We start from the raw sequence: 25269 nt of genomic DNA on the forward strand, positions 1-25269 counted from the left end.
TGGGGTGTATTTTGGTGATGTGCCCCCATCTATTCAATGCGTTTAACACACATTCGTATTTTTGTACACATTTTTTTATGTGTATACTGTTTTTGGTGTGTCCCCACATCTTCTTATGTAGTGTGTCCCCATTTATTTAATGTCCTTTATACCCATTTGTGCTTTGCTTTATTTCCAGTTTGTACTCTTGTATTATTTCATGTCGGCCCGGCCAGCTTTCATGATTTTTATACCTGAGTCGCTTCCTGTTCTTGTCGTGGGAGTGCTTTGGTTGTTTGTTTTCGGAAAAAGGGAGATGGGTGATTGAGTCGTCTTTAGTGCCTTCAGTCTTTCTTATCTTTAGTGCCTTCAGACTTTCATTTGTTTCTCCAGTCTTCCTCATTGTTTCTCCCACTCAATACTTTATCTTCTCATCTCCTTTTATCATTATAAAAAGAGAGATGATGTAATGTGATGCCCAACCTGTCATCTCAGTTTCTCCTTTTCATTATTAAAAAAAGAGAGATGATGTAATGTGATGCTCAGCCTGGTTACGTGTGTGTTGGAATGTTTGGGATTGGAATGTGAGTAAGCTTTGTTTCAGTTGGGTTAAGGGCTGAGCGACATTCAGACTGCTCCTGGTGGGGTTCTTCATTTATATACTTTATCTCCTGTAACTTGTAACTTTAATAAATATTCATGAAATTACCAACAACGAATGGACTATCATTCTTAACTTTACACTTCTGGAGTTGTAACAGGCCGTCTGTTCTCCGCGCATGCGCAGTGAATCCAAGGCCTTCCTGAAGTAGCACTCCGCGCGGGAGGCAGTGTCTATCCCAAGCGCATGCGCAGTGTTCCATCTACGGTCCTCTCTAACCCGCGCTCATAGTTCAGTCCTGGGTTACACAAAGACCTCAGAAAGCTCAGCCCGACCCCAGCAGGGAGCACAGCGCCCCCAGCAGGGAGCACAGGACCCGCATGAAACCCCAGGTGAGGCGAAGAGATACAAAGACTGTCTGGTGCCGGAGGGTCTCGAGCCTGCTCTCCGGGAATCATGTGTTCTTGTTGCTGTTGTATTGAAGGATGATTATTTTGTATCAACAATGATCATTGACCCTCAGTGGTGGAGTTGGGTCACTCTTTTGAAGGCCTCAGCTAACGGTGACATTTTGTCTGTGTGATGAGAAGATCGACTTGAATTCCGTTTGTGGCTTTCACCAGAGTAAAGGTGGGCAGCCCCTCCAATTGAAAGTGAAAGAACACACTCCCAGGCAGCACCGACTGCGCCTCATTGTACCTGAGCCTGGGCCTGCACAGCATCATCTGATGAGGCTAAAACTCCCCCAAATATGTCTCTACCCCACTAAGGCCTCAGTAGCCAGGTAGTGGTCAGCCACTGCCCATCAGGTAAACAAGCATTGGCATAGCCAGTAGGTCTCGCCTTTGGGACCTTATAAGTGTTTAGTTATCCAGCACAATATCCTTGGTGCAACAACATCAACTGTTGCATGGCTAAACATGTATAAGGGCACAAAGGCGCGACCTATTGGCTATGCCAATGCTTGTTTTCATTGGTTCCTGTTTGTGCCTTTTAGAGATGCATGCTTCTGTTTTGTTCTCGAGTCTAACTACTTCCGCATTTTGTTGATCTAGGCCACAGGTACTCATAAACATTTTCCTGGGGGCCGCAAAGTTTGATCTATGGTGTGACCGAGGGCCGCACTGATGCCAGCGGGGTGTAAAGTCGCCGTAGGGAAACAAAGCATGTATATCTAGTGGGTGCCTTTAAGAATGAAGGTGTTCCTAAAGATGAAGGCCTAGTTACCTCCTTTTCCTAACTGCAATTGACCTTTAAATAAGTGTTTGCTGTATATGTACGTTTCTTTTTCATGTCAAGTAAACGGCAGCCCAGTGCTGCTGCTGACCGGGGGTCCGCATGTAAAGACCTGGAGGGCCATATGTTGCCCCCGGGCCATACTTTGAGTATCATTGATCTAGATCCTCCCTGGCAACAGCCATGGGGTCGGGTTGGAGCCGGGGCCGCTGTATCTCCTTTGCTCTCGGTTGTCCCATGGGAGTAAAACCTGCTCATTCTGCTAATCCTTCCCTAACTTTCCAGAAGTGTCAGAGCAGACAGGCTCGCTGAGTAATTCTTGGTTACTGAGTGAGTCTGTTACATTTTTGCAACATTTAATCAGCGAGTCTGTTTATTCCTAATGTATGGTGACACGAGGCTCAGATCAGATTCTTCCTGATTCTCTTGCTAAGCCATAGCGCGTTCATTGGGGTGAGTGGGAGTGGTAGAGCTGGGGCTACAACGCAGGAACCTTTACAACTCATGCCTTTACAACGCATGTCATTACATCGCAGATGCTATTACAACGCATGCCATTACATCGTAAGTATAGGTAAGTTTATCTTTTTAAAAAAAATGTATTTATTTAAAAAAAAAGAATTAATTTAATAAATATTAAAAATAAGTAAATTAAATAATTTTAAAAAGTAAGTATGAGTATAGGAGTTTTTGTTTTGGGGTACTGAGGTATATGTTTTGGGGTGTTGGGTATTTTTAGGGTTCAGGGCTAGGTTTGAGTTTTGGGGCACAGGGGTATTTTTAGGTTTCAGGGATAGGTTTGGGTTATGGGGTACATAGGTATTTTTAGGTTTCAGGGCTAGGTTTGGGTTAAGGGGTACAGGGGTATTTTTAGGGTTCTGGGCTGGGTTTCAGTTTTTATAAAAACTAGTTTAAATACATTAAATTTAAATTAAATTAATAAAATATTAATTAATTACAATTTATTTAAAAAAAGATATACTTACCTATACTTACGTTGTAATGGCATGCGTTGTAATAGCATCTGCGATGTAATAACATGCATTGTAAAGGCACGAGTTGTAATGGATCCTGCGTTGTAAAAATCGCGTTGTAATGGTATGCGATGTAAAAGTATGCGTTTTAACGTCATACATCCTAGCACAATCAGCAGCGTGCAGCAGTGTGAGGCGTGCAGCAGTGTGAGGCGTGCAGCAGTGTGAGGCGTGAAGCAGTGTGCAGCATGCAGCAGGGTGAGTAATGCAGCAGTCGGCAGCAGTGTGAGGCATGCAGCAGTGTGAGGCGGGCAGCAGTGTGAGGTGGGCAGCAGTAGGAGTAATGCAGTAGTGTGTGGCGTGCAGCAGTGTGAGGCATGCAGCAGTGTGAGGCATGATGTGATGGGGTGAGAGGGTGTGTGAGGGTGAGATGGTGTGTGAGGGTGTGGGGGGTGAGGGAGTGTGAGGGTGAGAGAGGCTGAGGGTGAGAGAGGCTGAGAGGGGTGTGAGGTGTGTGATAGTGTGAGGGAAAATGAGGGTGAGTGGGTGTGCGGGGTGTGTAAGGGAGTGAGGATGAGGGGGCTTGGGTTCTGAGGGTGTGAGGGTGAAGGTGAGGGATACCAGCGCTATACGTAAATGAGTTTCTCAGATATTGGTTCTCTGAACATGCATGCGAGGAGAATCACGTCACGTGCATAGTGCTATCTGAACAGGACAGTTACAATCAGGCGCCGTTTTTTAAATATTAGTTTTCCCGACATAATATGTAAGGAGAATCTTTTTTTTCGTGCACTGTGAGATGCAAACGGCATAGAAGATGTTTTCTCAATGATGGCTCAATAATTTTGCTTCCCAGAACGAACTGAAGACATAGTGACTTACACTAAACTTGTCTAGAGCCTGAAACGGCCAACTAGCAAGCAAGGATCCGAATTGTTGATACTGCGCAGAAACGTCTAACCTGACAAGGTATAGCAACTTGCTATTTGGTGTTTTGGGTCATATATACTGGACATAGGATGGCAAATATCTAAGCCATGCTACTAATGATTAAGTAAAAAGATGATGGTTGTGGTCGTAACAGAGACTGCTTCTTTTCTGCTCCAGGATTTCTGTGTTTGAATTGTGTTTTGGTGGACTATCCATCGTCTTGCAAGGCACGTGGATTAAAGGTTTCCACTTCAGGTAAATAAAAAATCATTGGAATTTATGGTTGATGTGTTTTAAACTTCACCAAGTCACTGGTGTTGAGTTTCAACAAAAATTCAGGTCTAATATATGACTTGTGGAGTTGGTTTTTGTGCCGAACTGGCTTTTCCCCCTGGCTGTGACCCAGATAGTTAGTTGTGATCACTTAATGTGTTGTGCAACTAAATGGGTAAAGATACTCATTTAATGGTTGTTGTTCTATGGGGTTTTGTCCTAACCTCACAAAGACTGATTAGATGTGATTTTTTGTTGGAATGGGTCATTTGGGTCCTAATACTCTCTGATTTTGTTCATCACTTCACAAGATTCTTGGTTTTTAGGTCTCGCGACCTATCAATGCGCGCAAGCGCATTGAGCGGAGCGAGAATTCAAGTGCTCGAAATCCTCGTCAAACCAAGGGCTTCTTGCTGCGGTTTTGTTTGAGTTCACGTGAATCACGTGACCAAACAAGCACGCGCATCAGCCTCCCTCCCTCCCTCCTAATTGCATTTTTTCCCGGCCGCACAGCACACCAGAGAGCTTCTCACAGCGTGTGCTGTGCGGCTTCTCCTCCCCTAATTATTCGCCGTACTTTCAGTTTCCCGGCTTGCATTTCCACATTTGGCAGCTTCTTGCCCTTACCTGACGCTGTTTATTTATTTACGTTTAGTTTGTTTATTATGAAAATGCACTGGAATGATGCAGCCCACCCCGAGGATTGAACCCTGTTTTCCTGCACCAAAGGCAGCAGCGTTATATGTTGAGCCACCTCCTCGCACCGTTTGTATCATGTGTTTTTTAATGGCTTTGCTCGCTTCCCATCGTTTTCTTGTTTTCCCCCTCCCTTTCTCATCACATTGCTCGTCATTTCCTTGTTTTATTTTTTATTCTTCATTAACTTCGAGGATTGTTTGATAAGGGACTTACTTTCCATGCCAGCCTCTATGCGGCTTCCAGTGATAGGCATGGCTGCTGGATCTGGCTTTGCTCCCATGACGGTGCGTGGGGCTCTCTGCAGCGGCTGGCTGCTCTGCCCTTCGCAGCCTCCTTCCCATTCCGAGTTAAGACGCAGTAAACACATGTCACTTTCTCCCAAACACTTGGACACTGAGTAGCCCTGACTCTGGCTGGAGTAAACACCGCGTTAATTGACGGAACCCATGCTGCCTCCATCCCACGGGAGTTCCAGAAGCCCCAACTTCACGCTTCAGCCTCAGTCAGCAAACTATTTGAAAGCGGCTACCTGCGCCAGTCTCTCCTCTGAACCTCTATTTGTGGCTGTCCATTGCCATGGAAGCCTGATGCGGCCACCGTACAAAAGAGGCAGGGAGTGTCAAAGCTTACTACACCGGTCCATGGTCCGCTGAGGATTCCATTCCCTGCGCGCACAACCTGCTTAGGATAATACCCGTCAATCTACAAAAGGGCAGGGATTTGTGGTGTGTTTAAATCTATCATGTATTTTCCTCCCTCACAACCACAAGCACACTCATAAATGGTTTAAAGTAGGTGTCTTAATTCTGTATGATAGAATGAGGCTCTGTCTGTGTGTGGTGGAGGAGGAGACTGAGGATTGAGTTAAAAGCCATCGAGAACTTACTTTTACTATATGCCAAGTGTTCCCACCAGGTGCCGTTCGCAGCGAAGACCATTCCCAGATAAGGGAAAGTAGCAGTGCAAGTTAATTTTTGGTCACCAACAGAGATAACATTTAAAGGACATTTCCTTGGCCCACAAGGCATTATAAAAGATTTCTTAAAATGTGTGCATAAATCTAGGCCGGACATAAAATCTGTGAAACTTCGAACTAATGTGCGTAGTGCATTTGGTGTGCGACCAATTAAAACTGCATCATCTGTGTATAAAAGCACTGGGAGAGGTTTGCCTTGAATTCTGGGAACATCATTAGTTAGTGGGATCAGTGATTTCTGTAAATTGTTTTTATATATGATAAATAGGAGGGGGGCCAGAACACACCCCTGTCTGACCCGTCTAGCTACACTGACGTCATTGGAATCTTCTCAGGTCCGTATGGAGATAGGCAAAAAAATGAACAAGGGCCTCATCCAGTCCATTTTCTAAAAAGATGGGCCATAGACGGGATCTATTGACAAAATCGAAAGCTGAGGACAGGTCCATAAAAGCAAATTAAAATTTGTCCACTACCTCAATTCTATGGTTATTAAAATGAAATGGTTTAGAAAGTTTCAACCGTTTCCCACAGGCCATAATGAAGGTCTTAGAGTTATTTATTTTTAATTTTCTCCCCTTGATAAAATCGTAAAAATAATTCATAAGGTTTTGGAGTCCATTCGGGGTATACGAGAGTAGAACCATATCATCTGCATATAGCAGGACCGGGACAGGGTGACCACCAACCCTGTACCCTCTTCAATTCGGACTCCATAGAGTTTATAAAAAGGGAGAAAAGCAACGGGGCCAACACACAGCCTTGCCTTATGCCTGATTTAACCCTGATTTTCCTGGTACATTCCCCTGCCTGGCCAAAGCGGATCTGGGCTGATAATTTATTATAAAGTCTGGCCAGGAAATATATTTTTGCTGGTGGGGCTCCCATTTCCAATAGAGTGGACCATAACAAAGTATGATCCACTAGATCAAAGGCACTTGAGAGGGCAGCGAAACAGAGAAATAAAGAGCCCTGTTTCGCTTTAGTGTATTTCCCGATGATAAGATCGAGATTAATACACTGCTCTGTTGTCCCAAGACCCTTACGGAAGCCATATTGAGATTCAGCTAGAATTTTATTGTCCTCCGCCCATTCCTCCAATCGCATCAGTAGGACCCTGCTCATAATCTTGAGTGAGGAATCCAGAAGGGAGCTAGAGGAGAGGCTAAGAACCACCGCCCTATCTCCCTTCTTATAGAGCGGTAGAATTATGGATTCACTCCAGGTGGATGGTGTACTATCCCTGACTGATGCAATAAACACCTGGGTCAGGAGCGGGCTCCAAAGTGCCAGGTTGGATTTAAACAGGTCGACCGGGACCCCATCCGGTCCCGGTGCCTTCCCCCTTTGCTCTTACTGATGGCAATTTCCACTTCTTGAAGAGTAATACCCAGGGATAGCTTAGGTTCATAATGGGCGGTAGAAGGGCTTGCACAGTCCTCCCCAGCCGGGTCAAAGATTTCTGTAAAATATAGTACCCAATTATCTTCGCTAACCTGTGCTGATAGTATAGGGAAATCTTCCTTTACAAGAAAAGGACTATTGACCGTATTCCAAAAGAGCTTACAGTCACGCAGTACTGCTGCTTTAGTCAGATCGTCCCAGGCAAGCTCCCTTAGCTCTTGTTTTCTACGTGTTAGGTGCTTTTTGTATGTCAGCCTGAGGTATGTAATGGCCTCCCTGTCTCTGGGTTGTTTAGAAAGAGCCCGCTTAAGTTCTTGGAGGGATTTGGTGCACGCACTATCAAACCAACTGGCAGCTGCCTTCTTCGTTATGCCCTTGGTGATAGTTGGGGATCTTTTTATGATGGTACCCAATTCCTCAAAATCAGCTATAATGCACTGGGGGGAAGCCTCTGGGTCCAAACATTTAAGTATCGCTACAGACCCCGCTCCCACAATTTTATGCTGCAGCTTCTCGGAGTTATCCATACACCATTTGATGCGGATACCATTCTGCCTACAGGGGGTTAAGTCTTCTACTATCGTACGCTGGATGTTAACCGGGGACCCCCAAATAGAAGTCGACATGGTGATGGCTACTTCCAAAATCTACAACAATAGGAGCCATACAAAATGGAACAATATGTACAGAAACCAATAAATGGTCAATAACAGAGGCCATGTTCATTCCTACAAAAGTCGGTACAGGGTTACCCTCGTGATCTGCAGCCGGGGAATGTATCCGTAGATCCAGGTTAAGCATCAAGGAATTGAGGGAATCGCCATAAGGTGAGTGTATAAAATGTGCCAGGTTTTCCCCGTTAACCCCGTCATACCCACAAACTTTAGTGAATGTGTGAGGGCAAGTACGAATATTGAAATCCCCTCCCCAGATGATATCAAGGGGTTTATGGATACCTTTGCAGATATTTCTCACTGCTAAGTCCAACTCATCCCCGACTGAGGTATTTGTAGCATCGAACAAATTATTATAATGGTTAATCAGCAGGGTTACATGACCCCTTTTGTGTTCCATGCTTAAAATTTGCGAGTGAAAACCCACAGTCTGATCCGATTTCACATGAACAGGGAGGTTCACTGAAAGTAAGGTTACTAACCCCCTTTAGCCCTGCCCATGTTAGACCTGTGTGCCGGGTTGTTATATGACACTAATCCATCAAAGATGATGTCAGTTTTTACCCAAGTCTCTTGTAAACATAAATGTATAGGGAGGGTCCCCGTGAGGAAGAATTATTTATAAACAACCAATAACAAATTAAAAAATTGAAGAGACTAAGGTGGTATTCAAAAAGGAGAAAATGTTGTCATTTATTCAACAACACATCATAACGATTGGTAAAGCATTGTTACAATCATTAGAAGAGAAACGAGAAATCGGAAAGTGAAATGGCCCCAAAATGGGAAGAGGGAAGGGGGTGTGCTCAAAGGCTGTGACAAAGATTTTAAAGATAGTACACAGACTTAAACATGATGTACATAAATCCAAAAATCAACAAGGAATTAGGAATTATTCCAAAAAACCAAAACGGCCTGCATCAATTAAGGCAAGCATTGAGCAGGTATTTCAAATATGGACATTCTACGGTCACATGTATAGTTCAATCGGATACAGGAGATGTGCCGGATGTCCCAAAGTAAAGAGGCGTCGACGTTTCGACCCCTATTTGTAGGCTAAATTCAAACCTTTGCCGGGGTCTTCATCAGGACCATTACAGTGGGGGAAGGGACGGAGAGGGGCCGTCCTATCTGAAAAATTAGAAACCAATATCAGGAATTGGGGTATGGAATTAAAACCATCACAGTCACTGTCCTGTACACCTTAAAGGTGGCTTATTGAAAACGAACTAATGCCATGGAGTCCGGGTTATACGGACCTCTGGACAGGAGGGACCAGGAGCTGAGTAGGCGATAATTCATACTCACGCTCAATAGTATATTAATTAATTATACATCGGGGGAAACATTAGCCAACAAAATAATAATGTCCGCTCAAAGTGGGGGACAAGGTACCGTTGATGTATTGATACAGAACTGAGATTGTCTATAAACCCAATAATGAACTTAGTTCTAGAGATAGGTCTCAAGGTGATTCACCAGTACAGACTATCATGTTGTGCCCGTTTTTAATTTAATGTAAAAATTGGTCTACACCTTGATTCAACAGCCATTTTGCCATTAAACCAGCACAGCGCCTATCCTTGTTGGAAGTTATAACTCCTGCTGATGTTCCTCCGAATGGAAGGTGTTTAATTCAAACTTAGGTAATCCCACACTTGGAAGTGTTATAGCTCAGTACCAGTACCCGCTGAGGCTAGACACGTTGTAACACCAGGTTTTTAATATCGATTAACCTGAAGCATTTGGTTTTATCTAGACTTGCCCGGCTGTATTTTTCCATACCAGCAGTTTGCCATTTGGTCCTGCTGATGTTGATCTTGATGGAGTGCGTTTAATTTTACTTAAGGTAATTACCTACAATTCATTTTACCTAATTATCTGGTTTTACCCAGCCAAGGTATCCTTCTAACCAATTGTAGTTATACGGCCTTTTGCGTTTAGTTGCGACCCCTTCAATTACCCCATTTGACAAGGTATCGCAAGTATCAATGGAATCTGAAGGAGTGGGCACATTAATATCAAGGACCATATCAATTTCTGGAAGAATTTCGTTAACCAAAATGTCCAGGTCAAGTGACACAGGGTTGGTCTCAGTAGATGTTAAAGATGGGCCAACCGCTGCATTGTTAATAGTCTCTGTGGGCCGCTCGGGGTTTTAGCATTAGCTAAAGTTCCAAGGGAAGATCTTTTGAGGGCCGTTAGTTCCTTCGATAAATGCTTCTTAAGGACATTTATTTCAGTATCAATTAGAGTATTGGCTCTAATCAAAGGGAAGACTTGCTCCTGGTTTCTCGACAGGACATCTCCCCACACTAAGGATAGCAAAGGGTAGCAGCAGAAACAAGAGGGGGGCCCGGTCCTGTCAAGATCGGTCACGAATGGGCACAAACGGGCCCGCTCTTGGCCCGGTCTTGGCCCGGTCTTCGCTACGTGCGCGTCCGCCCGCGGGCCGGAAATGGAGGTCCAACTATATAGTTCCTTGAAGAGAGAACACGCCCCCCAATTTGAAGGCACAGGGAGTAGGCGGCGGGAAGAGGACCAGATGGGGCAGGTTGGCGCACTGCCCGCTGGTCCTCGCAGTCCCGCGACGAGCCTTGGTGGTTTGTGGCTCGAGTCCTTTGTGCACTTTCACAGGGGGACCCAAGGAGACGAGTGACGCCCGCGGAGCGGGTGCCGCGAGGCATGGGTCCGGGTCACAGAAGATGAGGCTGCGTGGCAGGTAAAGCAGAGTCCATCAGCAATTCAGCCCGCCCTTGCAGGGAGACACACACAGAGCCAAAGTCCAGCCCCCAATTTGAAGGCACAGGGAGGAGGCGGCGGGAAGAGGGCCAGCTGTGGCAGGTTGGCGCACTGCCCGCTGGTCCTCGCAGTCCCGCGACGAGCCTTGGTGGTTTGTGGCTCGAGTCCTTTGTGCACTTTCACAGGGGGACCCAAGGAGACGAGTGGCACCCGTGGAGCGGGTGACGCGAGGCGTGGGTCCGGGTCACAGAAGATGAGGCTACGTGGCAGGTAAAGCAGAGTCCATCAGCCATTTTTGACTCCATAGTTTGGCAGAAACATAACTTAGTATCATTAAAATAGTTGTTATGGGGAACATTCATGTGGGGTTAGGACTAGCTCGACCAGAGTGCTTGCTGACTTGGAGGAGTATGGAGTTGACCACCTTGCCTGGTCCGGTGTGGAACCAAGCCAACGATGCTTTGCTGCAGCCTCATTTGCCCTGATAGCTGGTCAACAGTTTGAGGAGGAGGAGGAGGTGAAGAGCTGGCTAAGTGTGCCATGAGGCTGGCAGTTCAGTACATCCCTGAGAAGTGAGCTTTGAGTCGATGTAGTGCTCCTCTTGTACCACTGCAATTCACCCTCTCCAAAGCCTCAAGAATTCCTGGGTGTGAAGGGCAGCTGATTCTGATTGGGTGCTTGATAGTTTTCCAGAAACTCATGTTCTTGATTGTTCATGTTTGTCAGTAGTTAAATAAACACGTCCAGGGGTTTTATCTCTTTAGTTGACTCATGCTGCAATAAAGGTTTCTTTGTCATTGCAAAAAATATGAACGACTGACGAGCCTCTGTCTGTCAAAGAATGGAAGGGCTGGTGAACTGTCATTCATCTCACTGCTAAGCAGAGCAGTGTCATGCTTCACCCTCACTCATGCCTCTGATTTTAACCAACATCGCTTAGAACACTGGGACTTTAGAGCCCATCCTTTTAATGAGAAAAACAAAACTACAAGTCCCATAAGCAATAGTGGTGGAAGGTGTCACGCATGACCTGAGAAAACATCCAATTCAGCACATCCAGTTTCATTTTTTTAAGTATTTGACACAATATTGAAATTATAACCTTTGTTTTTAATGGTCATGAGTTACCAGAATACTAAAAACGTGTCTTTTATTTTTAGGGTCAATTAAGTAATGGTCACCAGTTTGGAAGCTCTGTTCATTCTTCAGTATTTGTCATTGATCTCCGTGTGTGGCTGATTTCGGCCTGCCCCCTGTATCGTTCCCGATAACTCACATAGGTAAGGAGCTTGTCGCAGCAACATGTTAACCCCATACTCGTCTGTAAGAAGTGCGCTTTGAGGCATGTATCCAATCATTTTTGTGAAACAAGGAAGGGCCAATATCTGCTATGTACATTTGTTAAAATAAAACAGTCAAATCACAGTATACTGTTCCGGAGGTTCAGTCCCAGAAACATTATCTGTAACTGAACGCAGACACCCTAGGAAGTATGTGCTTTTAAGTCCAGTTGCGTTAACTCACCTGAAGGTGACATGCTTCATCATTGGGCTATACTCCTCACCAGGCCGGCGCTACAATGCCTGGTGTATAGTCAATAGAGTGAGCAACCCAGTAAACCTTTGGGGGCTTGGGTGAAACGTACTAAGATGGGTAAAGTTGCCTCCAAAGGAGTTTGTTTTGATAGATCAATTCAATGATTTGTGTAAATTGATTTACTGCAGGTAACTTAATTGTCCTGAACCAAGTTAATTAAAAAATCAAATGCATACATATATAACAACACTAAAATAGACGTAACAATACTCAACATAAACAATAACCAATAGACAGGTGTATAGGCAAAATTTTTAGATTTTATCAAATTTAAATCAAAGCGGGAAAGTACAATACAAAAAAATTATACACAGGAATACAGGATAAATGTATGAAAATAAATCACAAAATCTCTGTAGAGCCTGTTGTCTGCCTATCCAACAATAGATGACTGAATTATCCTTTGGATCAAGCAGGAAGTCGACGTTTCGGTCTTGTCTGAGTAATTCTATAAGACCATCATCAGGACAGAAGAGTTATAGTATTGTAACCCCCCAGACACGAGGGGATCAGAGAAGATCAAGTGCATTAAATTCAATGGGCATCAAAGGGGTCGCTTCATGTCAGATCTTAGTTGTATGACCGTCATTCACTATGGTCAGACCGAGATTTTTTAGAAAGATCGGACGGAACGAGGATTAATCTTCAAGGATGTGAATTAATAACGTTCATCTCTTGACACGTTATTAAGTACACACTTGTCTAACAAGATCGTACTGCGTTTGTAGGTCGTCACAGGTATCAAATCTGCGTGAATGATGAATTAGAGCCGCGGGGAGTCAGTCGTCACTCGGCGAGCTATTGGTTATTGTTTATGTTGAGTATTGTTACGTCTATTTTAGTGTTGTTATATATGTATGCATTTGATTTTTTAATTAACTTGGTTCAGGACAATTAAGTTACCTGCAGTAAATTAATTTACACAAATCATTGAATTGATCTATCAAAACAAACTCCTTTGGAGGCAACTTTACCCACAATGCCTGGTGGGCACCACAAGAGGGCACTTTGTCGGACATCTTTTAATAAATACTCCAGATGAGCATAGTAGGACAGAGGATGTTGTGTCATAAGATGTGAGATTGATGAAAGTCTGAATATAAGATCAACTATCGACCAGTTGCTACAATATAGTTAATGTGATCTTCCTGGTCCATGTTGAGATTAAAAACAGTGGCAGAGAAATTGAGGAATTAATGGCCCCTATCACTGTGTGAAAGTGTTGATCACCTATGGACCTGCTGGTAAACTGGGGTCTATACTTCAGGTAAACTTTTTTCATGCCTTGTGTAGTTATGGAGCAATCTGTTGGCATTTCATCAGGACCAAATATGGAGAAACTGGTAAATATGGGCACTTCAGGCATGTAAAATAGAGTTGCCAGCTGTGGACTTTCTATGTAACTTAGTTATGAAGAACGCCTGCCTCGATGTAGAGTTGTACATCAAGAAACTCCGCAGAGTCACTAGTAATAGATGCAGTGAACTTTAAATTGAGGTTGTTAATGGCATTGGCAAAAGCAGTTGCTTCTTCACAAGTTCCCTTCCAGATGATGCATACGTCATCAATGTACTGCCAGTAGTGAATGATGTTAGTCCACCACTGGAGGTGGGTGACTCCAAGCACGTGCTCCTCCCACCAGCCCACATGTAAACATGAATAGCTGGGGAAGAAGCACGAACCCATCGCCACCCCACGTAGCTGTTGGTAAATTTCATTCTGGAATTGAGAAAAATTAGTACATAGACAGATGTCAATCATTTCCAAAAGCATTTGGTTATGGTCTCTTAAGCTCACATCCCTCTTACCCAAAAAGAATTCAGTGGCATGTATGCCTTGTGTATGATGAATGCTGGTATACAGCGACTCAATGTCCATCACAACAAATAAAAAGTCCGAACACCAGTCAACAGTTCTCACTTTAGTTAAAAAATCAGTGGTGTCCTTTAAATAAGATTGTAAACTTCATGTGTGGTTGGAGAAAATAATCAACATACTTGGATAAATTCTCATTCATACTGCCGATGGCTGATATGATGGGGCGTCCAGGAACAGGGGACACCAACTTATGCACTTTTGGCAGGAAATATAGAATCGGTGTGATAGGATGTTCCACACTTAAGAATTTGGATTCATCTTTCGATAACAAACCTTTTCTCTGCCAATTGTCAATCTTTTTGCGTGTTGTTTCCTCGCCCCTCCTCATGATTATCTTAGTGCTTTCGGTGTAACATGTGGAATTTGAAAGATGTTTATCAGCTTCGTTTAATTAATCCTTTTTAGACCATACAACGGTATTCTCACCTTTATCTGAACTTTTGATAATTATTTCATGGTTGTTTTATAGTTTCTTGATTAGAAGATGGTATTGGTCATTGTTGTAGTTCGTCTGTTTCGATTTGCCCTGTATTTTTCTATTAAGATCTTTTGATTCCAGAATAATACAGTCGCTGAACACATCCACAGCATCTTTGGGCCTTAGGAAGGGGGATTTAGGGTGAAATGGACTTGGCGCAGCTTTTGTAACATTGATCACTTGACTTATGGTCGGTGCTTGTTGCGAGTCATCTTCAAAGGCGAGATCGTACATAGATTGTAAATACGGAATGTCCCTCGTTTGTAGAGGATTCATAGGAGTATCCTTCCCCACTTCAGTGGATGTTTTATTTTTTGAGGATGAATGCAACTGAAAATATTTGATCAGTTTTATCTTCCGAATGAACTTAAACACGTCTATGCGTGCTTGATTGTATGAAAAGTAATTCCTTGGACAGAATGTCAGTTCCAAAGAAAGGAGCTGTTCCTCTGCCTTAGTAAGTGTGACATCTGTCAAGTTGACCACTGTATTTTCCGTGGTACTGGTCATTTTTCCAGTTTCTCCGCACATTGCCTCGTAATGTACCTCTGTTTATGTTTGCGCCTCCTGTCGCACCTGCTCCTGTTGGTGCTTTTCCTTGCTGTGGCAGAGGTTGGCGGGGGCGCAAAGAGTACCTCCGGTCCTCGCTCATAAAATTCAATTCCTCTACCACTGAGAAATTCATCATATCTAGCTGGCCTGTTGATGTACTGGGTCTGTGGTCATCAGAATCGCTATTGGATGTTAGGGAAGCAGCATCAGATTCAACTTCACCTGGTACAGCTGTTTTATCAGTACCCTTGCATTGGTCTGTTTCTTCTGACCTGTGAGTGCTTGACGCTTATAGTTGTCGTATTTGTTGGCAAAGGTAAATATACGGCCCGTGGCATAATCATTCCGATCACGTGCAAATTTGTATATTTTACGCTCTCTTATGGTTTCCTCATATTTGGTGATGCGTGCTTCTATTTCTTTTTTACCCAAATTGTGGTGGCGATCTCCAACAACTCGGTGGAGACCGCGAACAGCTTTAGATCTTGTATGGATCAGGTTAGCAACTGGATGCAGGATAATTGGCTAAAGCGTAACGGGGACAAATCAGAGGTTATGTTACTGGGGGCTAACCCGGACATTTGGTCCAACCTCTGGTGGCTAGACAGCCTAGGTAGTTGTCCAACGCCGGTGGATAAACTGAGGAATCTTGGGGTCATATTTGACTCTAAACTCACCTTTGAAGCGCAAATAAATAATCTTTCATCTTCAGTTTGGTACATGCTTAAACTCATTAGAAAGCTGCTCCCCTACATTCCACATGACACCGCTAAAACCCTGGTTACCTTGTTAGTGCTATCAGAACTTGATTATGGCAACGCGCTTTATGTGGGGTTACAGAAACAAATGCTACTCAAACTACAGCGCCTCCAGAACGCGGCGGCCAGACTGGTTCTGAATATTCCCAAGTTTGAACCAGTAGCGACAAAAATGCGACGTCTGCATGGGCTCACGGTCGGGAAAAGAATTGAGTTTCAATCAGCCTGCCTAGCGTACAAATCACTTCATGGCTCAGGCCCCAGTTTCATAAAAAGTCATTTAAAACCTTATGTACCTACCAGGACGTTGCGATCTAGCAGCTCGAAACTCCTGGTAACCCCCAGATTTAAACAGCTCAGATGGGGGGGAGAAGTTTTATAGGCAACAGAGCAAAGACCTGGAATAAACATCCGGCCAACTTGAAAAACAGCCCCTCTTTATGGGTATTCCGCAAGAACTTGAAAATGTAAATGTATTTGAGCTTATATAGCGCACAGCTACCCACAAAGGGTTTCCCGGCGCTTGCTTAGGGAACCCATCCTGGTATTCCCCTGTGAGGTAATCCCGGCAGGGTATCCACAAGGTGAAAGCCAGGCATCCCGCCGCGAGGGGCCATTGTGGAGATTAAGCAAGCTATTGCCCAGAGTCGCAGAGTGTGAACCCGTGAGTTGAGATGGCACCGGAGCGAGAATTATCGAGTCCGTGGAATTTTTGAGCCCAAGACCCGCAGAGGCGGGGAATTGAACCCTGGTCCAGGGCCGATCTCAGCTTCCGGGTCTGCCGCCTCTAACCCCTGAGCCACACTTCTCCACGAATATGGCTGTTCTCATCTTAATCTGGATTGGCGCTACCTCTATGACCTGACAGCCTGATCTCTTACAGCGCCAAGACGCCCTTGGGCATTCGAGCGCTCAATCTGCTAATCAAATCAAAATCAAATCAAATTTCTGACACCAAAAGGCACACCTTCACCCGTCCATCCTGGGCCTTGGTGAAGAGGACAAAAGGTGTTCCTACATCCCTAGGCATCATAACTTACCTCAATGGCTGTTGGTTTCCTTCGATTGGCCTCCTGGCTGGAGCCTGCAGCCCTTTTCAGATTTGGCCTGCCTCCATTGCTTTTAATTGGGCACCCGATGCTGTTTTGGCACCATGCATCCAGCCGCCCCTGTGCTGCTAGTGTTGTAGTATTGGTGCTGCCTTGGCCCCTGCTCAGTGTTAGCCTCAGCCCTGGAGACTGTTCCTCCAAGCTACTGCTTCTTAGCTGTAAGCACCCACAGTCCGATTGCCCTAGTCCCCTTTAATTTGTATTCAGTGACTGACCTTGAACTTGCACCGTGTACCCGCCCATCCCTTTGTCGCTTGTGGTGCACTGTTGGTGCTGAACTGAACCTTGCCCTGTACTGACCTTAACTTCCGAAGACTGGTCTTGTAAGTCAATGTTTCGTATACATATGTTTAATGTTTTTTTTCCTCCCATTGCTTAGCATTGTAAAGTCTGAAAATTGCAGTGTGTCCACTTTTTATATTGAAAATGTATTTCTATTGCGAAAAGTATTTACCTAAGAAAAAGTTCTGCAAAATAAATCCAACCGAGTGTCATTTTTAGGTCTCGCCTGGACATCGCATCCGAAGGATGCGTCCAGGCTGGAGACTTATAGTCGTCTGACACGGGGGAATGAGGGACACAAAACTGTGACGAGCGGCTGGATTGAGCTGCGTGCACGCGCGTCAACATTCACGCATGCGCACATCACAGCCACACGCATACACAGCACTCACGCATGCGCACATACACACGCATACACAGGCACACCCCCGTCACCTACACGCATACACAGAGACCCCTCCACACACACCAGCCCCTCTCCTCTCGGCTCCACACACACGCACACGCATTTACACTTACACAGACACGCAGGCACCCAGACAGGCAACCCCCCCCCCGTCACACACACGCATACACACAGACTCCAGGACACATACACATACACACACACATGCACGCTCACACACATACACAGTCCGCCGCACACAGATGCCCCCCCCCCCCCCCCCCCCCCCTCCCAACAAGGCGAAGCCCCACTCACCGGCATCCTCAGTGCAGCGGCTCCCACCGGCAGCAAGACTCTTCTTCCCTTCTTCGGCACCGGGGCGCAGGGTAGGCTCCTGCCTGCTCCGGTGCTCCAAACAATCGCGGCTCTTCCGTGGGAGGCGGGGTAGGCTCCCGCCCTCCTACTTCCGGTTGTCCCGCCCGGCCTGCCTGACTTCCTGGTCGCAGGCCGGCGCAAAACGCTGCCTAAAAAATGCTTACAACAAAGGCTGCTTCTCAGTTTCCGCGACCGCGCTCAGGTTACCGGCGTCTTGTGTTTTTTCTTTTTTAATTGCGAGCCTTATATTTTCAACATTTTTCAGTCTCAATTAAGTGCATACTATTATATAACTGAGTTAAGGTCCCGCGACGAGGGGCTGAGCAACCGTAGTGGCGAAGCGAACCTGCCCTGTGAGGCGGCCTGATTGCTGTGGCGGAGCCGGAATCGCGGCGCGACAGACCGAGCCCGGGCCTCATTCAGGTGCGGAGAGAGGCGTCCGCGAAGTAGCAGCAGCTCCGGACTGAATTCCGGCCGCCTTTACCAAGATGGCGGCCGTTTGAGTGAGGTTCCGGACCACAGACGCGGAGACTGAGGGAGAAGCGGAACGGGTCCCACCCGCGAGGCACGGCGCTTGGTGGAGGTGCTACCCGGGAGCGGAGAGCGGGGGGATCCCTTCACCTCCCCCCCCGCACCCCTCCCCCTCCAACGACGAAAACCGCGGGCGCTTGGATCGGCGGAGCTGGTCCGTTCCCGCAGGCGAGATTGGACGCCTACAACGGAGGTGAGCCCAGGAGTCAAAAGCGGAGGAAGGGACCGCTTGGGGGGAGGCCTTGCGCCAGTGGCCTACCGGTCCGGTGCATACCCCCGAATTCCCATTAGTGCCACCCGCATCGACGGAGGTGCCCTCTCCCCACCCCCCATACACACATTCCCGCCTGTGGAACGGCCGGTGGGGAGGACACACGAGACACGGGGGCAGGCGACAGACTACGGGAGGCACCAGCAGCGGAGGCTGACCCCGCCAGGGACGACACTAGCAAGGAATCGGGGCCACGCAGGGAAGGGAGAGCAGAACGATCACGAGAGCGGCAGGGGGTGAGACTCCGGACATTGCCCCCCCTCCCCCTACGTGACAAGGCACACAGCCGAACGGGGAAGAAGGCCCTGAAGCAGCAGTGGGGATACTAGGAACTGGAAGAAGAGATAGTGCCCCCCCACCCCCCCCCCCCTGCACCAGGGGTCATTGTGAGAGGACAAGCGCTACACGGGAGAGGGCCGGACCATATTCACGAACCGGGCGGAAGGAGAAGGGATGAGATAGCCACCTCAGCCAACCCTGACCTCAAGGGCCACACGGAGATAGACCACTTGCAAACGCACAACACGCCCCTGCTGGCAGAGACCCGCCTGGGATAGCTCCAAGGGACGGGCTTCGGAGCGACTGAAGACTGAGCACAGGGAAGAAAGACACCTGGATACGACGAGGGGGGTGGCAGGATCGCCCCACCCGGAACCCTGAGGTGGGTGCAGAACCAGACAAGCCCGATACTGTGCGTGCAGAGTGACAGTGAGTGCGGAGTGACAGTGAGTGCGGAGTGACAGTGAGTGCAGAGTGACAGTGAGTGCAGAGTGCGTGCAGAGTGACAGTGAGTGCAGAGTGAGTGCAGAGTGACAGTGAGTGCAGAGTGAGTGCAGAGTGACAGTGAGTGCAGAGTGACAGTGAGTGCAGAGTGCGTGCAGAGTGACAGTGCGTGCAGAGTGACAGTGAGTGCAGAGTGACAGTGAGTGCAGAGTGACAGTGAGTGCACAGTGAGTGCAGAGTGACAGTGAGTGCAGAGTGACAGTGAGTGCAGAGTGACAGTGAGTGCAGAGTGACAGTGAGTGCAGAGTGACAGTGAGTGCAGAGTGACAGTGAGTGCAGAGTGACAGTGAGTGCAGAGTGACAGTGAGTGCAGAGTGACAGTGCGTGCAGAGTGACAGTGAGTGCAGAGTGCGTGCAGAGTGACAGTGAGTGCAGAGTGAGTGCAGAGTGACAGTGAGTGCAGAGTGACAGTGAGTGCAGAGTGACAGTGAGTGCGGAGTGACAGTGAGTGCAGAGTGCGTGCAGAAACAGTGAGTGCAGAGTGCGTGCAGAGTGACAGTGAGTGCGGAGTGACAGTGAGTGCGGAGTGACAGTGAGTGCGGAGTGACAGTGAGTGCGGAGTGACAGTGAGTGCGGAGTGACAGTGAGTGCGGAGTGACAGTGAGTGCAGAGTGACAGTGAGTGCAGAGTGACAGTGAGTGCAGAGTGACAGTGAGTGCAGAGTGCGTGCAGAGTGACAGTGAGTGCAGAGTGACAGTGAGTGCAGAGTGACAGTGAGTGCAGAGTGCGTGCAGAGTGACAGTGCGTGCAGAGTGACAGTGAGTGCAGAGTGACAGTGCGTGCAGAGTGACAGTGCGTGCAGAGTGACAGTGCGTGCAGAGTGACAGTGAGTGCAGAGTGACAGTGAGTGCAGAGTGACAGTGAGTGCAGAGTGACAGTGAGTGCAGAGTGACAGTGAGTGCAGAGTGACAGTGAGTGCAGAGTGACAGTGAGTGCAGAGTGACAGTGAGTGCAGAGTGACAGTGAGTGCAGAGTGACAGTGAGTGCAGAGTGACAGTGAGTGCAGAGTGCGTGCAGAGTGACAGTGCGTGCAGAGTGACAGTGCGTGCAGAGTGACAGTGCGTGCAGAGTGACAGTGAGTGCAGAGTGACAGTGAGTGCAGAGTGACAGTGAGTGCAGAGTGACAGTGAGTGCAGAGTGACAGTGAGTGCAGAGTGACAGTGCGTGCAGAGTGACAGTGCGTGCAGAGTGACAGTGCGTGCAGAGTGACAGTGCGTGCAGAGTGACAGTGCGTGCAGAGTGACAGTGAGTGCAGAGTGACAGTGAGTGCAGAGTGACAGTGAGTGCAGAGTGACAGTGAGTGCAGAGTGACAGTGAGTGCAGAGTGACAGTGAGTGCAGAGTGACAGTGAGTGCAGAGTGACAGTGAGTGCAGAGTGACAGTGAGTGCAGAGTGACAGTGAGTGCAGAGTGACAGTGAGTGCAGAGTGACAGTGAGTGCAGAGTGACAGTGAGTGCAGAGTGACAGTGAGTGCAGAGTGACAGTGAGTGCAGAGTGACAGTGAGTGCAGAGTGACAGTGAGTGCAGAGTGACAGTGAGTGCAGAGGGACAGTGAGTGCAGAGTGCGTGCAGAGTGACAGTGCGTGCAGAGTGACAGTGCGTGCAGAGTGACAGTGCGTGCAGAGTGACAGTGCGTGCAGAGTGACAGTGCGTGCAGAGTGACAGTGAGTGCAGAGTGACAGTGAGTGCAGAGTGACAGTGAGTGCAGAGTGACAGTGAGTGCAGAGTGACAGTGAGTGCAGAGTGACAGTGAGTGCAGAGTGACAGTGAGTGCAGAGTGAGTGCAGAGTGACAGTGAGTGCAGAGTGCGTGCAGAGTGACAGTGAGTGCAGAGTGAGTGCAGAGTGACAGTGAGTGCAGAGTGAGTGCAGAGTGACAGTGAGTGCAGAGTGACAGTGAGTGCAGAGTGACAGTGAGTGCAGAGTGACAGTGAGTACAGTCACTCAGCACCACCACATTATCACTCAGAACCACCACAGCATCACTCAGAACCACCACAGCACCACTCAGCACCACCACAGCATCACTCAGCACCACCACAGCACCACCATAGCACCACCACTGCATCACTCAGCATCACCACTGCATCACTCAGCATCACCACAGCCCCATTCAGCACCACCACAGCATCACTCAGCACCACCACAGCACAAATATGTTCTCTCAATGTTTCAAGCTTTATTACAAATGTCACAAAAAGATGTTAATATTTCACTTCTGTTCTTGGATTTTGTTACAATAAAATACACTGAACATAATCTTCACAAAAGTTATTTACAAAAGTTTAAGCTATTGCCATTATAAATTACAATCACTTTTATTAAGTATTAAAAAAAATTAAAAGCCATTGTTATTTGTAATATCAATACATCTAAGTCACGTAAATACAAATGTTGCATGACAAATGCTATAGGTGTCACATTTGCGAAAGTTATAACTATTGGCATTGTAAATGACAAAGCTATTAATTTAGCTATTTTCAAAACCAACACATAAATGAACATTTGGTGAATTTCCATTAAAATATTTGACTTTTTTACTAAGATAGTATTATACTGTTTTATGCAAACAAAATTTAGATACTGCATAAATAACTTTAATAAAACATATTTTATATGAAGCTTTTTATGTAAAAAAAAAAACTATAGCATAAAGCAAAAAACAATTGCCATTTACAATGCTAATAGCTCAAACTTAAATAATGCGAGACCTATTGCATTGCAAATGCTTGTTATGAATTGGTCTCAGATTTAATCATTGAGTGTGTGTCTCTTTTATTGCCACGGTGTGTACAACAAATGCTTACGACTACCCTCAGATAAGCCTAACTGCTCTTTCACACTACCACCAAAGAGAGCATTAGTAATATCTACTTGAGCCTCTGTAAAGCCTTTGGGGATCCACTGGACTCTCTGCACACTCTACCTCTTTTTGGTATAGTATATAGAGAGCCAGCTTCCTACACTGGTGGCGCAGCGGTAGGGTACACGGCACACTCTACCTCTTTTTGGTATAGTATATAGAGAGCCAGCTTCCTACACAGGTGGCGCAGCGGGAGGGTACACGGCACACTCTACCTCTTTTTGGTATGGTATATAGAGAGCCAGCTTCCTACACTTGTGGCGCAGCGGTAGGGTACACGACACACTCTACCTCTTTTTGGTATAGTATATAGAGAGCCAGCTTCCTACACTGGTGGCGCAGCAGTAGGGTACACGACACACTCTACCTCTTTTTGGTATAGTATAGAGAGAGCCAGCTTCCTACACTGCTGGCGCAGCGGGAGGGTACACGACACACTCTACCTCTTTTTGGTATAGTATATAGAGAGCCAGCTTCCTTCCATGTTGGCGCAGCGGTAGGGTACGAGACACACTCTACCTCTTTTTGGTATAGTACATAGAGAGCCAGCTTCCTACACTGGTGGCGCAGCGGTAGGGTACACGACTTTGCGTTTGCTGGACCACTCTGACAATAAGTGACAACAAGATTCAATCCAGAAATTGCCTTTCTTTAAATTGTAGTTTTGCAAATTGACTATTTTTCCAAATTTTGAAATATGTCAGGGCCCTGGTTCGGTCCCCTTGAGTACAGCTGTTTCCAAAGTCAAACTCTTGCTGTAGTTTGGAAAGAAAAAATCCCTAATACTGGTTTCCTAACAGGTTCCCATCTTTGTAAAGACAATGAGAGCTAGAAGTAGTCACCCGGAAGAGCTGATACAGGTGAAGGAAATCGACCTAGTGAAGTAGTGTGGCTCACTGGTTAGAGGCGGCAGACCCGAGAGCAGAGGACGGCCTGGGACCAGGGTTCGATTCCCGGCGCGGCAGGTTTCTGGACCAGGGTCAGCGGACTCGCTAATTCTCTCGCCTCGGTGTCCACTCTGATCAGCGATCACACTCGGCAACTCTGGGCATTAGCTTGCCTCATCTTCACTAACTGCCCCACCAGACCGCCGGGGATGCCTGGTCTCACCCTGGAGATACCCATTAAGGGACCATCTCTCAGGGAAGCCAGGAAGGGTTTCGCAGCGCTCGAAGCGCCTTGGGACCCTCCGGGTAAGTAGTGCGCTAGATAAATGCCTGTACATTTACATTTACATTTGACCTCACACCTTATGTCTTTAAATATAAAATAGCTCAGAGGCATGGGTAAAACCTATAGCCTCAGGACTGGCTCAAACCCTACCAAAGCAAAGCTCCAGGATCTTTTGGCAGAATATGACAAAGAGCATCCAGAGGATGACTGATCTTACAGATGAAAATACTGACACTAGGAGTTACAGTGTGACACCCCAAGACAAAGAAGCCTCTTCAGATGAAGAGCTTGCTCTGCTAAGACAAGCCAGGAGGGCAGCTCTAGAAGCCCAACTCCTAGCTACAGAAGAGAGAGAAAGGAGTTTGGCCAAGGACCCATCTTTGGTGACATCACAATCATAAATAAGGAGAAAGTAGATTCCTTTGACCCTAAAAAACCCAAAGGGATTATTTATGTGATGATATCACCAAGTGGTTCATTGCTTTTGAACAGGCCTGTCTTAGCAGGCAGGTCCACAGGAAACCGTGGAGTGCTATCCTGTGGGAAATGTTCTCAGAAAAGTGTAGGGATAGACTCCTGAAACTCAGTGAGAAAGAGGCTCAATCCTATGACCTCATGAAGGATACCAGAGCCAGGCCTGGGTTGATTTTGTAGACTACTCACTGAAATCAGTAGGAGGTTGGTTAGTAGGTAAGAATGTGCATGCCTTTGAAGGGCTTCATCATTTGTTAATGAAGGAGCATCTGTTAAGTAATTGTTACCAAGGGAAGCTACATCAATTCCTGGTAGACCTTGGTCCACTTTCTCCTCAAGGGTTGGGGAAGACCACTGGGTCAAAACAAGGGTGACCAGGACTCCTGCTGGTGGGGGAAGACAAAAAGAAAGAGGCTTGAAAGCGACCCTAGGGAAATGGGGTAACCCGAAAAAGAAAGATTGTACTTCAGGCCCCCAAAAACCTGTTCAAGAGAGTGGGCCCAGAGACTCTTGACAGCAAAAGTGTGCGTACCAGGGTAAGAACTGGGATCCTAAGATGGGCTTGGTGCCATGGCTGTAGATCACTTGGGCACTTTCCTTGAGACTCTAGCTGGAAAAACAAGAAATATACCTCTGGTCCACCTGCAGCTGCCAATCTCCAGATGGGATCTCAGGAGAGCAATAGCCAGGCCAATGAGCTCTCTTAGGCGACTCAAGTAGGGATGTGGCCTTAGCCACCTTAGCTGCCTGGCCCACTAACATGCACATGGGGTTAGGGTGGAGGCCGTGAGAGGCACTGGCGCCAGCATCACCATGGTGACTGAGCAGATAGTTTCCTTAGAACAGCATCTGCCTGGAAGGACCTTTCCAGTCATCAATGTTGAAAATGGGACAAAAACCCATCCCGCAGGCGAGGGTGTCTTTTGATTTAGGAGGAGTTGCTGGCAAGGAAGAGGTAGCAGTGTCTTCATCCATGCTAGTTGATTGTTTTCTTGGCAATGATTTGGAACCCTTAGCCTGGGCTGAGGCAGAACTGAGGATCCATGCAGAAATGCTTGGAACCTCTCACTGGGTGGGTGTGTGAAAACCATAGCACAGAGCAGAGACCCCGGGTGTAAAAGAGGTGCTGAAGTCTGGAATAATGCCCCAGTCCTCCAGGAAAACTGGAGAACCAGCTTCTAGTCAGACACCAGACCGTTTTCCTCAGGAGGAAGAAGGGTCAGCCCCAGAAACAACTGAGCCTCAGGAGCTGAAGTTTTACCAGGATGAGCTTT

At 46.8% G+C, this 25269-nt stretch overlaps 1 long non-coding RNA gene across 1 annotated transcript in view; it reads left to right on the forward strand.

The window, feature by feature from the left end:
- The first annotated feature begins 870 nt into the window (after nt 1-870).
- The window catches only part of LOC147701093 (uncharacterized), a 32367-nt gene continuing 7968 nt past the window's right edge, over nt 871-25269 (forward strand). The window contains exons 1-2 of the long non-coding RNA XR_015297435.1: nt 871-972; nt 11649-11768. This is a non-coding gene — a long non-coding RNA (uncharacterized LOC147701093). The remainder of the gene's footprint in view (nt 973-11648; nt 11769-25269) is intronic.

The sequence above is a fragment of the Lissotriton vulgaris genome, chromosome 7, assembly GCF_964263255.1.
Source record: "Lissotriton vulgaris chromosome 7, aLisVul1.2, whole genome shotgun sequence".
NCBI classification, from domain to species: domain Eukaryota; kingdom Metazoa; phylum Chordata; class Amphibia; order Caudata; family Salamandridae; genus Lissotriton; species Lissotriton vulgaris.